Source organism: Globicephala melas, chromosome X, assembly GCF_963455315.2.
Source record: "Globicephala melas chromosome X, mGloMel1.2, whole genome shotgun sequence".
NCBI classification, from domain to species: Eukaryota; Metazoa; Chordata; class Mammalia; order Artiodactyla; family Delphinidae; genus Globicephala; species Globicephala melas.
Window position 1 is genome coordinate 70,558,485 of NC_083335.1, and position 16,217 is coordinate 70,574,701.

The 16,217-nt window shown below is 40.7% G+C and overlaps 1 pseudogene; it reads right to left on the minus strand.

Annotated features, from left to right (window-relative positions):
• Positions 1 to 1,043: 1,043 nt before the first annotated feature.
• On the minus strand, positions 1,044 to 1,654 carry LOC115847353 (SAYSvFN domain-containing protein 1 pseudogene; annotated as a pseudogene).
• Between the last annotated feature and the right edge of the window lie 14,563 nt (positions 1,655 to 16,217).

Sequence of the window (16,217 nt, forward strand, 5' to 3'; positions counted from 1 at the left end):
TTTATACAGTTCTTGTAGTTGATTTCTAGTCTTATAGCCTTCTGGTCAGAATAGATGCTTAATATGATTTTAATCTTCTTAAATTTACTAAGACTTGTTTCATGGCTTAGCATGTGATTTAAAATCTTGGAGAATGTTCCATGTGAACTTGAAAAGATGTGTAATCTGCTGCTTTTGGATGGAATGTTCTCTCTCTCTCTCTCTCTCTCTCTCTCTCTCTCTATATATATATATATATATATATATATTCCTAGTACGTATGTTAAGGTTTTCTTTATCATGAAATGGTGCTGGATTTTGTCAAATTCTTTCTCAGCATCAATTGAGATGATCATGTGGATTTTTCCTTCATTCCATTAACATGGTATATTATAATTTTTTTGACATAGAAAACAAATTTATGGCTACCAAAGCGGAAAGGTGAGGGGGAGGGATAAACTAGGAACCTGGGATTAGCAGATACACACCACCATATATAAAACAAACAACAAGGACCTATTGTATAACACAGGAACTACAAAATACTTAATATTTTGTAGTAACCTGTATAAGAAAAGAATATATATATGTATAAATGAATCACTTTGTTATATACCTGAAACTAACACAACATTGTAAATCAAATATATGTCAATTTTAAAAATTAATTAATTAAAAAAATACTTAAAGAGAATACTTACTTTTAACATATAGTCCTGATGTACCAAACCATTACTTCAAACAGCTGGATATTTTAAACAGTTATCTCCCCAGTGCCCTCCTACTGTTCTAAAAATCACCTCTCTTAAATAAAGAGACAAATAGGTCTCCTTTCTTGAGTGTGTAATTTTTATAAATTGCATCAGACCCGCAGTGAGTGTCTTTCTGGGAGTTTCACCAAAACCAAAAAGAAGTTCTGATATAAAACTGCAGCAGGAAATCAGGGAAAGTGTGTGGAACTGCAGGGTCATAGAACTGACCTGCGAGCTACCCTCAGCCAAACCCACAAATCGATACCCCAGGGGTGTGAGGGCCCTGGGGGCCAGCCAACAACAAGGCTGGCCCTATCTCCCCTGCAGAGGTCTCAGGTGCAGCTCGCGTTCCAGCTGCTGGGCAATCAGGGTGCCCTGGATGGCCCCACAGCCTGGGTTGAACACGGAGTACCCGCTTTTCCCCCCTCTGTCTTCTCCTCAGGGCCTCATTTCCCCACATGCATCCAGTAGAAGAGGGACAGGACAAAATAGGCCAGACCAAATTCCAGTTCCACAAACAGTCCCAGCAGGACCAACCAGAGGAGCACCTTCAAGAAGGTGATGTCAGTCAGGGGAGACTGGCCCCCCTAGGGCAAGGGCGGCAGAGGTGGTGGCTTGGCTGGATTCCGCGGTGGCTGTGACATGCAGTCTACAGGCTAAGCTGCTCCCTGAGCAAGGCTGGGCTGGGCCTGGGCACTCAAGGGCCTCGGTTTCCACACCAAGAACTGTTTTAGCCAGCCTAGGGCTGCCTTTGGAGTTGCAGCTGCTTCCGCCTTCTCTCCCGAGGTTTGTGCACAGTAGCTCTGAAGTGCTGGGTTCTGCCGCCAACCTGGCTGGTTTCTGGGCCCTACCTCCAACTCAGCTAACCGCTGCTCCGTGGCACATGCCCTGTTCTCTGTGTGCCCAGGAGTGCATGTGCCCATGCTGGTGTATTATATTGATTGATTTTTATATGATGAAAGACCCTTGCATTCCTGGCATAAATCACTCTTGGTCTTGGTGTATAATACTTTTAATATACTGCTGAATTCAGTTTGCTGGTGCCTTGTTGAGAATTTTTGGATATATATCCACAAGTGATATTGATCTGTGGCTCTCTTTTAATGTGATATATTTGTCTATCCTTAGTATCAGGGTAATGGTGGCCTCATAGAATGACTTAGGAAGTGTTCTCTCATCTTCTTTAGGAAGATTTTGAGAATTGGTGTTAACTTATTTTTAGGTGTTTGGCAGAAATAACTAGTGGAGCCATTTGGTCCTGAGCTTTTCTTGCTTGGGAAGTTTTTGATTACTGATTCAATCTCTTTATTCGTTATTGCTCTAATCAGATTTTCAATAAGATATAACAATTATGAACATATATGCACCCAACAACAGATCCCCAAATATATGAAGCAAAAATTGACAGAATCAAAGGGAAGAATAAACAATTCTATAATAATAGTTGGAGATTTCAATACCCTGCTTTTATTTTTTTATAAATTTATCTATTTATTTATTTTTGGTTGCACTTGGTCTTTGTTGCTGTGCACAGGCTTTCTTTAGTTGCAGCAAGCAGGGGTTACTCTTTGTTGTGGTGCGCAGGTTTCTCATTGCGGTGGCTTCTCTTGTTGCGGATCATGGGCTCTAGGTGTGTGGGCTTCAGTAGTTGTGGCACGCAGGCTCAGTAGTTGTGGCTCACGGGCTCTAGAGCACAGGCTCAGTAGTTGTGTCACGTGGGCTCTGCGGCATGTGCTATCTTCCCAGACCAGAGATCAAATCTGTGTCCCCTGCATTGGCAGGCAGATCCTTAACCACTGTGCCACCTCAATACCCTACTTTTAATAATGATAGGACAATCAGATAGAAGATCATTATGGAGATAGAGAATTTAAGCAACACTATAAACCAACTAGGCCTAACAGACATACACAAATCCTCCAACCAACAACAGCAGAATGCATATTTTTCTTCCAATTGCAGGTAGGACATTCTTCACAACAGAACATATGTTAGGCCACAAATCAGGTGTTAATAAATTCAAAAAGACTGAAACCATACAAAGGATATGCTCTGAACACAAAGAAATGAAACTAGAAATCAATAACATTAGGAGAACAGGAAAATTCCAAATATGTGGAAATAAAACCATACATTAAATAGCCAATGAATGAAAGAAAAAATTCAGAAGGGAAATCAGAAAATACTCTGATACAAGTTAAAATTAAAAACACAATATACCAAAACTTACAAGATGAAATGAAAGCCATGCTCAGATGGAATTTTATAGCTGTAAATGTCTACATCAAAAATGAAAAGAAATCTCAAATAAGCAACTTATCTTCATACCTTAAGGAAGTAAAAAAAAGAAGAGCAAATTAAACAAAAAATTATCAGAAAGAAAGAAATAATAAAGAATGGAGCTGAGAATAACAAAATAGAGAATAAAAACATAATAGAGACAGTCAATGAAACTAAAAGTTGTTTTTTTAGAGATTATTAAAACTGACTAACATTTATCTATACTTACCAAAGAGAGAGAGGGAGAGACAAAGAAGAGAGAAAGAACTAAATTTCTAAAATCATAGGTGAAAGTGGAGACATTGCTACTATACCTTACAGAAAAAAAAACTTATAGGAAAATATTATGAAAAATTGTTTGCCTACAAATTAGATAACCTAGATGAAATAGACAAATTTCTAGATACAAACTACCAAAACTGATTAAAGAATAAATAAACATCTTAAATTTGTACCAATTAGTTTGAAGTAGTACCAGCTTAGCTTCATTACTGTACAAAAATATTGCTCTTATGCAGCTCCATCCCATCTTCCTCATGCTGTTATTTTCACAAATCACATCTTTATACATTGTATACCTATTAACATAGATTTGTAATTATTGTTTTATGTGTTTTTTCTTTTAAATCGTATAGAAAAAAAGAGGATTTATGAGGTAGAAATCAATAATACTGGCTTTTATGTTTACCTACATAGCTACCTTTACCTTTGTTTTTTATTTCTTTATATGGCTTTGACTTACTGTCTAATGTTCTTTTATTTCAGCCTGAATTAGTACCATTAGCATTTCTTGTAGTACAGGTCTACCAGTGACAAACTACCTCAGTGTCTGTTTATCTGGGATTGTCTTGATTTCTCCTTCATTTTTGAAGGATATTTTTGTTGAGTATAGAAGTTTTGGGTGACAATTTTTTTTCTGTCAGTATTTTAAATATGTCATTCCACTGTTTACTAGCTTCCATGATTTTTGATAAGAATATATATTCTGGGCTTCCCTGGTGGCGCAGTGGTTGAGAGTCTGCCTGCCGATGCAGGGGACACGGGTTTGTGCCCTGGTCCAGGAAGATCCCACGTGCCGCAGAGCGGCTGGGCCCGTGAGCCATGGCCGCTGAGCCTGCGCGTCCGGAGCCTGTGCTCCGCAACGGGAGAGGCCACAACAGTGAGAGGGCCGCATACTGCAAAAAAAAAAAAAAAAAAAAGAATATACATTCTTCCCAAGTGCTCCTGGAGCAATTACCAGGACAGACTATTTAGTAGGCCATAAGAAAAACCTCAGTAAATTTAAAAAGATAGAAATCATATAAATTATGTTCTCTGACCACAGTGAATTGAATTTAGAAATAGAAAGATATTTCAGGAACTCACAAATATGTGGAAACTAAACAACAAACTCCTAAATAACCACTTGGTCAAAGAAAAAACTCAAAAGAAAAATTAGAAAATACTTTGAGATCAATGAAAATGAAGATGAAACATTCCAAAACTTAAGATGTGGTTAAAGCAGTGTTCAGGGGGAAATTTATAGCTGTAAATACTTATGTTAAAAAAGAGGAAATATTTCAAATCAGTAACCTAATTTCCACCTTAAGACACTGGAAAAAAAGAATAAACAAATGTAAAACAAGCAGAAGGAAAGAAATAATGAAGTGCAAATTAATGATATAGAGAGTAGAAAATAGAGAAAATCAATGAAACCAAAAGCTGGTTCTTTAAAATGATTAACAAAATTGACAAACTTATAGCTATATTCACAAAGGGAAAACCATAGATGACTCAAATTACTCAATCAGAAACTAAAGAGAAGACATTCCTACAGATATTACAGAAATACAAATGATTAAAAAGGAATACTCTGAACAATTGTGTGTCAATAAATAAGACAATTCAGATGAAATCGAAAAATTCCTAGAAAGACACAGACCACCAAAACCAATTAAACAAGAAACAGACAATAAGAATGGATCTATAACATGAGTTGAATTAGTAATTTTAAAAAACAGCTACAAAGAAAGTATTAGCACAGATGGATTCATTGGTGAATCGTACCAAACATTTAAAAAAGAACTAATACCAATTCTTCAGAAACTCTTCCAAAAAAATAGAAGAGGAAGCAATATTTCCCAATTTCCCAACTCATTCTCTGAAGCCAGTATTACCCTGATACCAAAACCAGACAAAGAAATCACAGGAAAAGAAACCTAAAGACTAGCATCTCATAATAATAAAGATGCAAACATCCTCAACAAAACACTAGAAAAGAGACATCTATAGAACATTCCACCCAACAACAGAATATATATTCTTCCCAAGAACATATGGAACATTCTCCAGAACAGACCATATGCTAAGCCATAAAAGAAAACACTGACAAACCAAATTCAGCAACATAAATGATTTATACACCATGGTCAAGTGTGATTTATCACAGAAAAGCAAGGATGGTTTAATATCTGAAAAATAATTAATATACCATATCAATGGAATAGAAAATGAAAATCACAGCTATCTCAGTAGATACAGAAAAAAAACATTCAACAAAATATAACACCCTTTTATGATAAAAACACTCAACAAACTAGGAATACAAAAGAACTTTATTAAGTATATAGAAGACATGTAAGATATCCCCACATTTAACATCCATAAGATCAGTTATGAGACAAAGATATCTGGTCTTACCACTTCTATTCAACATGGTACTAAAGGTTCTAGCCTGGCTAATTGGGCATAAAAAAAGCAATAAAAGGCATCCAAAATGCAAAGAAGAAGTAAACCCATCTTTATTCACAGATGACAAGATCTTATACATAGAACATCCTAAGGAATCCACTAAATACCTGTTAGAACTAATAAACAAATTCAGTAAGGTTGCAGGATACAAGATCTATATACAAAAATAAACGGTATTTCTATATACTTGCAATGAACAATCTGAAAATGAAATTAAGAAAACAATTGCATTTACAATAGCATCAAAAAGAATAAAATATTTAAGAATAACTTTAATAAAAGGAGTGTAAAACTTATACATGCTCTAAAAACTACAAAATTTTGTTGGAAGAAATTAAAGATCTAAATACACATAAAAACATCCTGTGTTTGTGGATTAGAAGACTTAATATTTTTAAGATGGCAATACCCCCCAAATTGATTTACAAATTCAATGCAACCCCTATCAAAATCTTCGCTGCCTTATTTGCAGAAATTGGTAAGCTGATCCTAACATTCATATGGAAATGCAAGGGACCCAGAATAGTCAAAACATTCTTGAAAAAAGAACAAAGTTGGAGGTCTCACACTTTCTGATTTCAAAACTTACTACAAAGCTATAGTAATTAAGAACATATGGTACTGGCATAAGGATGGACATATAGATCAATGGAATAGAATTAAGAGTCCAGATATGAACTTATATGTCTATGGTTAACTGGTTTTCAACAAGGGTTCCAAGGTCATTCAATGGGAAAGAATAGTCTTTTCAAAAAATGGTACCATGACAACTGGATAGACATATGCAAAAGAATGAGATTGAACACTTACCTCACACCATATACAAAAATTAACTCAAAGACCTAAATATAAGGGCTAAAATTATAAAACTCTTAAAAGAAAACATGGAGATAAATCTGCATGACCCTAGGTTTAGAAACAGAATCTCATATATGACACCAAAGCATAAGAAACACAATCAAAATATATAAATTGAACTTCATCAAAATAAAAAACATCTGTGCTTTAAAGGACACTATCAAGAAAGTGGAAAAACAATCCCCACGATGGGAGAAATGTTTTCAATTTACAGGGAACTTGTATCTAGTATCCATAAGCGACTCTTAGAACTGATTAATAAAGAGACAACCCAATTTTAAAAATGGGCAAAGTATCTGAATAGACATTTCTCCAAAGAAGATATACAAATGACAGATAAGCACATGAAAATGTTCTCAGGGGAATGCATATCAAAACCACAATGGGATACCACTTCACTTCTACTGGAATTGCTATAATCAAAAAGCCAGATAATAACAAGTGCTGACAAGCATGTGGAGAAATCAGAACCCTCATACACTGCTGGAGGGAAAGTAAAATGGTGCAGCCACTTTGAAAACAGTTTGGCAGTTCCTTACATGGTTAAACATAGAGTTATCATATGACCCAGCAATTCCAATCCTAGGTATATACCCAAAAGAAATGAAAACATACATTCACACAAAAACTTGTTCATGAATGTTTACAGCAGCATTATTCAAAACAGCCAAAAGGTGAAAACAACCCAAGTATCTATCAACTGATGAATAGATAAATTAAATGTGTTATATCTGTACAGTGAAAATTTATTCCGCAATAAAAATAAATGAAGTACTAATACATGCTACAAGATGGATGCACCTTGAAAACATCACATTAAGTGAAAGAAGCCAGTCATACAAAGCCACTTATAGTATAATCCCAATTACATGAAATGTCCATTATAGGCAAATCCACAGACACAGAAAGTTGATTAGTGGTTTCCAGGAGTTGGAGACAGGGGGAAGGGGAATGCCTGCTAACAGGTATAGGATATCTTTTTGAGGTGACAAAGCATTCTAAAGTTGACTGTGGTAGTGGTTACACATATACTAAAAACAGTTGAATTGTATGCTTTAAATGGATGAATTGTATGGTATGTGAATTATATCTCAATAAAGCTGTTCTTTTTAAAGGAAGCTCCACTTCGAACATTAAAAAAAGAAGCTGTGATCCACTCAGACCAACTCAATTAGTGAAAAATTGGGAAAGAAACATGGGACTTGAAGAGACAGAACCTTAGGATGATCTGGCCTCATGGAGGTTGGAACTGAAGCCGAAGCTATTCTGGAGACCTCTGCAGCAGAACTTTATTCACTCTTAGCCTTTTTTTTCATTTTTTCAGATTCAACTCCCAGTTGAATCTCCCAGTCAGCTTCTTGATTTTCTCTAGTTCCCAGTTCAGAATCCTTTTTGCATAGAAGTTCCTGCCAGACCACTTTCAAGGCACCACCAAGCAGACTGCCCTTTGGTCAGATGGACAACTTGATCCAACTAACCATGCTCACCCTTACCCCACCTCACTGGATTCAATTACTTCCTCTCTCTCCCTTGCTCCAACAGCACTCTGAACCTCTGTCTATTATATACTTTAGCCTCTTGGGTTCTGGCCAGTAACTATACATTTCTCTCCCAGAAACCTGGCCTAATTTTTCTCTACTTCCTGCAGGGCATCTGGTACAGCCAGGTACAATATATGTACTAAGAAAAAAGCATTCAAAAATAATGATAGGGCTTCCCTGGTGGCGCAGTGGTTGAGAGTCCGCCTGCCGATGCAGGGGACACGGGTTCATGCCCCGGTCCGGGAAGATCCCACATGCCGCGGAGCGGCTGGGCCCGGGAGCCATGGCCGCTGAGCCTGCGCGTCCGGAGCCTGTGCTCCGCAACGGGAGAGGCCACAGCAGTGAGAGGCCCGCGTACAGCAAAAAAAAAAAAAAAATAATAATGATAATAGCACTTACCAAGTGTTTACAATGTGACAGGTATTAAGCCCTTTTCATGAATTAACTCATTCAATCCTCACATCAGCCCTATATGGTAAATACTATTATTATCCCCACAGTACTGATAAGGAAACTGTGGCTTTAAAGAAGTTAAGTAGCTTGCCTCAAATCACACAGCTAGTAAGTGGCAGACCATGGAATGAAGCACAAGCATCCTGGCTCTTGAGAATTTGCAAATTACATACAACCCAGAGGACTAGCAGATTCCTAGGATTATAGTGATTCAAGCTTCAGAGAGTTCTCTACAGGCTGAAATGATGAGTTGAAATGTTCTAGCACCAAATGCCCCAATCCAACTGCACAAGTCTAGGAAGAGGAAGATGGGCTTAGCAGCAGCAAATTTGGAAGCCCCTTTGAACTTTCCCTTTTCCCCTCAACCATTTGCCAAGTGAGGTTGCGGTCACTTCCATGATATTTGCCCCACCTTTGCCCTACTCTCCATTCTCACTGACTCTGCCCTAGTCTAAGACACCACCATCCCTTCCCTAGACCACAGAAAAGTCTCCTAGGTGACATTGCCTGCAGCCACCCCTTTCTCCACACCTAGGCAGATTATAAAACCCTACTTGGCACACTTCCCCGTTAAGACTTCTATCTATCCTTACTAAATTGTGAGTCCTTGAGGTAGAGTCCAGATTTGTTTATTTTTGTATTTCTCCCCACCACCACCAAAAAAAGAAACACACACACACAAACACAAACACACACATACAATATGCTCAGTGCCGTGCCTGGTATGCTGAATGCTTCTTAAGTTTCCTGGGTCTACCTAAGAGGGCAGATTTCTATTTCCTCACTGAGGATGGTAGGGGAAAGGCCTGCACCACCACCACCCTCATGTCCCTGTGCCCCCAACCTACCGTGACCCTGAGCATTGTTACCAGCTGATGAGGAAGTATCCTTTCCCTCCTTGTGTTGGGTCACCAGCAGCTCTGTATGACAGATATAGACTCATCTTATCAACAATTAGGTGAAACCACTCAGAGTTTTATCCAAGGGGCAGACACACAGATGGCTAGTGGAGCTAAGTTGTTTCCACCTCTCAGGAAAGACTACACCAGGGTGGCAACCACCAAGGGCCTTGATACACTGCTGTAAGCTTTCCACGTCATTTTTATCTTTAAAAATGCTGTAAGGGAGGTAGGGCAGGGGCTTCATATTTCAAATGGGGAAACTAAGGCTCAGAGAGTGAACTGCCCCGAGTCAGCGAGGCTGCCCATGCAATCCTAACTCCGACACACACACGCAGTGCTGGAGCACGCTTGTGGATACATTAGCAGCAGTTTCACTCACAAGCATTCCTGCCATCCTGATAAGTGCAGGGACCTGAAATAGCAGATACAATCTGCATTGGTTAATCAGACTTGTTGGTCACACCACTGAAGAGCACCAGTCTCAGCTGAAAGGAAGTAAGGTGAAGCATGACACATAAGCCACCAAGAAGTAGCTCTGGGACTGTGACGGTGGATGTGCTATTTCTATGTGTGTATGTGGTGAAGGCAGGGGCTGAGTGGGACATGGGAAGAGATGGGACTGCAGGCGCCGTGCAATTCCAGGATCAGCCCAAACTCCAGAGTTGCCAGTTTGGTCGCTGGCTCCTCATTATAGCCTCCCTCCACTTGGAGGCCTGTTGGGGAGCTTGCTATTGCTCGCACCGCCAGTCCCCTCTACAATGTCCCCTCACCACAGGAAAGGCTTCTAACCTCCTGCAGGCCCATGACTCCCCTACTTGTAATTGAAACATATGCCCCTTCTAGCAACTTCTTAACTCCCTTCCCTCCTTAATTTTTCTCCATATATATATAACCATCTAGCAGTCTATAAATTTTATTTATTTTGCTTTTGGTCTGTCTCCCTTCACTAGAATGTGAGCTCCATGAAGGAAGGGATTTTTTTTTAATTGAAGTATAGTTGGTTTACAATGTTGAGTTAGATTCTGGTATATACATACTTTTTCAGATTCCCTTCCCATTATAGATTATTATAAGATATTAAATATAGTTCCCTGTGCTATACACTAAATTCTTGTTGTTTATTTTATGTACAGTAGTTTGTATCTGTTAACCCCAAGCTCCTAATTTATCCCTACCCTCCTCTTTCCGCTTTGTAACCATAAATTTGTTTTCTATGTCTGTGAGTCTGTTTCTGTTTCATAAATATGCCCATTTGTGTCAATTTTTAGATTTCACATATAAGTGATATCATATGATATTTGTCTTTGTCTGTCTCACTTACTTCACTTAGTATGATAATCTCTAGGTCTATCTATGTTGCTACAAATGGCATCATTTCATTCTTGTTAATGGCTGAGTAATATTCCTATATATATATATATACACACACACACCCCACAACTTCTTTGTCCATTCATCTGTCTATGGACATTTTTGTTACTTTCATGTCTTGGCTATTGTAAATAGTGCTGCAATGAACATTGGGGTACATGTATCTTTTCCAGTTAGAGTTTTTGTCTTTTCTGGATATAAACCCAAGAGTGGGACTCCTGGATCATATGGTAACTTTATTTTTAGTTTTATAGGAAACCTCCATATTGTTTTCTATAGTGGTTGCACCAATTTACCCACCAACAGTGTAGGAGGGCTCATGAGGGAAGGGATTTTTGTATGTATTTGCCTCTTATATTCACTGCTGAGTTCCTCAGTGTATAGAATAGTGCCTGGCATAGCATAGGTGCTCAACTAATATTTATGCAGTGAATGAGGTCTCACGAATCTCCCTCTGCCAGCCATCCAGGCTGCAAAATACCCCGGTGTGCAAAAGCACACAGCCAGCCTCCACAGTGGGGAATGAGCAGTGTGGTTACAGAGAACCATCTGGTTTGCTTGAAGAGCTAAATCTGGTGTCTTTCCTTCAGGTCTCCATGACACAACACCCACCCACACCTGTGGCCTGGACCGGCTTCCCCTTCTCTCAACTCATGTAATCCTTCCTAGCAAGAACTTTGGCTTCCAGCCGAAACTCTGCTCCACTACCTCAAACTCTTTTCTAGTCCTATGCCGTTTCATTGACATCCCCATCTACTGCTTCTTTCCTGGATAGCAATTCAAGCCGATAAACATTGGCTTACTATGTATAAGGTACCAAGCCATTTCAACATTCATTCGACACACATTTATTAAGCACCCATATATAAAATGCCATACAAGGACAAAAAAGACATAATTCCTGTCCTCAAGGAGCTCCCAGTCTAGTGCGGGAGTCTGGAATGTAACCAGATAAATACTAGTCAGTGTGATCAGCTCAGTCACAAAGAGACACCCAAGGGTTGTGGGGACCCAGAAGAGGAACCGCCAACCCAGGCTGGCTCCCAGAAGGAGAGGTTGTATGAGACGAGGCTCAAAGGATGAGAAAGAGTTTGCCAAGTGATGAAGTAGGAAGAAAGAAGATGTTTTAGGCAGAAGAGGCAGCATGTGCCAAAGTCTGGAGATGGACAAGAGCTGTTTTGTAAGATAGGAATGTTGCCATCTACACGGGGAGTAGAAGAGATGAGGTTGCAGAGGAAGGCAAGCACCAGACCACACAGGGCCTTGGAGACCATGGAGAAGAGTTTGGACTTCAACTGGGGAGCACTGTTGAGCCATTGAAGGGTCTTTCAGGGGTGCGGAGTATGGGTTGGAGAACTCAAGCGTGAACTCAGGGAAACAGGAGGCACCATGTTATTCCGGTTGAAGGGGCAGGGAGAGGTAAATTAGGAGTGTGGGATTAACATATACACACTACTATATACAAAATAGATAAACAACAAAGTCCTACTGTATAGTACAGGGAACTATACTCAGTATCTTGTAACAACCTATAATGGAAAAGAATCTGAAGAAGAATATATATATATATATGTATATATATATGTGAATCACTTTGCTGTACACCTGAAACTAACACAACATTGTAAATTAACTATACCTCAATAAAAAGAATATGGACAGGTGAGTGCTGAAAGATGATGATGGTGTGGTAGTGGCAGTGTGGATATGGAGGTGGGGACAGACTCAAACGTGAATGGTAAGGGGGAGAGAAAAACCCCTGGACTTGGGGACTGATTGACCAGAGGATCTGGCTCAAGAGGGAAGAGATGCTGAGTTGGGGTAGAACTATGGTGGCTTTGAGGTGCTGATGGGACATCCAAGGGGAGATATCCAGCAGGCAGGGAGACTCATGAGTGCCAAAATTTCCCTCCAGTAGCTCTGTCCTGTCCATCTTTGGATTCTCCCTTCTCTCATTTTCACCCCTTCGCCCTGTCATTTCTACCAGATCTCTTTGTTCATACCTCTCTTCCCTCTTCTTTGTGAGGCCATCTACTAGTCTGCCCACCTCCTTCCTGTTACCTTATTCTCTGTTCCACCCCAACTAAATATCCCTAAGTATGTCTGAGTACAACTGCATATCTCTAATGAATACATTACTCTTTCCTGTCAGTCAGTTTCCTCCCCATAGTGAATTTTTAACTGCAGATATGCACATTAACTCTTGACATAGCATCATCTGATCAGAGGCTTTTGGGTTACTAAATAGAAAGGCCCTTGGAATGTGAAGCTCAGAGAGGGGAATTGAATTGTCAAGGTCACACAGTGAGTCCATAGCAGAGACAGACTAGAACCTGGTACTTCTGTAGCCCAGGCTGGTCCTTGAGTGCATAAAGCAGATTCTTCCTAGAATAAAACGGGTTCTTGAGATACTGAGCAAACACAGAGGGCGTCCACTTACCATGAAGACATGAAGAGGAGCTAGGAAATCTCGTCTTCCAAACTCCTTCAGCAGAGAGTCACTCTTCAGTTGACTCTGTCTCTCCTGCTTCAAGATAGGGGTTGTACTAGGCTAACCTCTGCCCCCCCCATGTGTTCTCACTGGGGTGAATGTCACCTAGCAAGTATTAGGTAAGCTATTGGGACCAGCCCATTGGAGGAGAATGGAGACAGGCATCTTCTTCGCCGACAGTATCTCATTCAAGTAGAGACATGGGTGCCTTATCGGCCAGTCCAGAGATCACCTGGAGATGACACCCTTGTTCAAACAGTGGCTGCTGAGAGCCAGGAGTCCTATGGAGAGCAATGAAGGTTAATTATCCACAAGGACAGGTTCCATCTCTTCCAGACCTACCCTAGGGAGAGGGAAGGCATCACAATGGGAATAGGGAACCCCTGGGGCCTCTAACCCACTTGGTGACCTCTCTGAGACCTGGAATCTGTTCCAGGATTCATCCAACTGACACAGAACTGCCTGTAATTATCACCCAGGGGCAGACCTGGAGCCAGATTTCTTCTCCAAGACTTAGTAGCTGAGTGATCTTGGGCAAGTTACCTAAATTCTCTGAACCCAATTTCCAACTCTGTAAAATAGAAGTAATTCGTGTCCACCTTACGATGTTGTGGGATGCTTAAAGAAGAGTGTGAACATGAAAGAGCTCTATAAATTATAAACCACTGCACAAATGAGAGGAAGTTTTATTGACAGAAATTCTTCCTACTGTCTGACTAGCAACCCACCTCTATCATGGATGCCCCTTGTTGTAGTTTCAGCCCATACCATCTTGCTAGTCCTTCTTCTTCAAAGTGGAATGAGGTGTTGTCCAAATGGTACAACTGCCTTCCTGAATCTTGTGAAGCCCCCATATTCCTTTTACTTAAAAGTCAAGACTCAAGAGGACATGGTCTCTGACTTTATACCTTGAAGGTGTTGTCACAAGCAGAGCTCGTAGATGGGATCTTGGTGGCCCCAAGGTGGGAGAGGAAGGACCTATGCTCAAAATTTGCTTCTTCTCCCAGCTATCCTTCTTCTGATAGCAGAAAACCAGTCCCACAAGACCACCTCAGGAATTTGCATTTTGAACATGCACCCGAGATGATTCCAATGAAGAGTACCTCAGACTGGGCTTTAAGGACAGCTGCTCAAATTCCTCTACATGGCTGGAGCCAGTAATTAGCCCACCTGTGTTCTTTGCAATTTAACACAAGGCAGTAATTTATCCCAAATGGTGGCAGTGAGACACTGTGAGTGACAGGTGGGAGTGATATTTGGCATCCAGCCTCTCCACCTCTCTCAGGTGGTACCTCATGCATGTGACCACACGGGCCCATAGGTGCCTCTGCTACAGCTCAGTCTGAGGGAGCTGTGACCACCCTGGGAAGCAAAGATCATGGGGAGGCAAAGAGTCAATTTTCACGAGCCTGGGAAGAACACACAGAGTGACTTCATGGAGGAAGACAGCAGGAAGCCCCTTTCAGAAAGGACAAAAGAGGAGTAAAGGAGATGGAGCAATTGAGAGAGATGGTCAGAGGGGCTCTGAGCCCAGGATGCATGTTCAGGGAAGTGTCTTTGAGGGGAGACCGATGGGAGCACAGGGCAGCGGACTGTGTGAGGGTGGGGCATGATACGATTTGCAAGCAGCTTGAGGGGAATGTCACCCAGTTCCTTCCCTCCATGACTATATCAGTGACAGCAGAAACTGGTGCTATGTATGGTAACAGTGTCATCAGATACACACCAGACAGAGAGGCAGGAATACCAGGTGTGAGTGGCACCCCTACTATAGATGCATTAGGGACGGGGAGAGGGAAGGGATCTATGAACATGTTGCAGCTCTGCATTTGCAGCCAGTGCAAGGACCTCCAGAAGAGCTGGAAAGCACTTGTCAAGGGTGCTGCACAAAAGACCCCAACGCAAAATAAATGTGGAATCAGAAAACTTTAAAGTTTTTCTCAACCCTAAGTGTCTATGTTTCTGTACCTATGCTTAATCCAATCAAGTTTTAAGAGATTTTCCAGGTGGGAGATAATAGTAAAAATCTAACATTCATTGAATATATTAATATTTTATGCCCCAAACTGTTCTAAGTCCCTTATGTATTGCTCTATTTATTCCTTATATCCACAGGAGGTTGAGACTTTTATGAACCCAATTTTACAGACAAGGAAACTGAGACGCAGAAAGGTTAAGTAACTTGCCCATGATTTCTATTTTAGGTAGCACAGGCCAGATTACGCTACAGTAATAAATATCACCCAAATCTCAGTGACTTCAAAAGAAAGTTTACTCTCACTCATCTTATATGTCTACCGTGGTCAGCAGGAGGGTTCTAAGACACAGGCTGGGGAGACAGCAACCATCTTATGACACCACATCTCCATGTGCACTTTCCCCATCACCAAGACTGTGGAAGAGAAAGATGGAGAATTGAAGACCTACAATTAAATGCTTAGGTTCTGATGTGACCCCTGTCACTTCTGCCCTCACTTCTTTGGCCAGAACAAGTCACATGGCCACATCTAACTTCAAACAAGTGGGAACATATAATCCCTGTGTACCTGGAAGTACAGAGAACTTGACATTGATGAACCCTTGATGATGCCCATCACAATCCTACAGCTGACAAAGATTCAACCCCAGGCTGCCCAGTTTCCAAGCCTTCCTCTTTATCACTGCTCCACTGCTCTCCTCTGCACACCCAGGAGGAATGGCCAATAACCCCTCCTGTGAGACAGCCAGCAATGGACATGGCTTGGGGAAAGTGGGAGAGGTGGGAGATTAGGGCCTCTCTCTGACTGCTCAGTGTCTCTCCCATGACTCTTGCCACTTAATCCCTTATGGTCCCAGGGTGCTCTCTACCCCCACTCCTGGA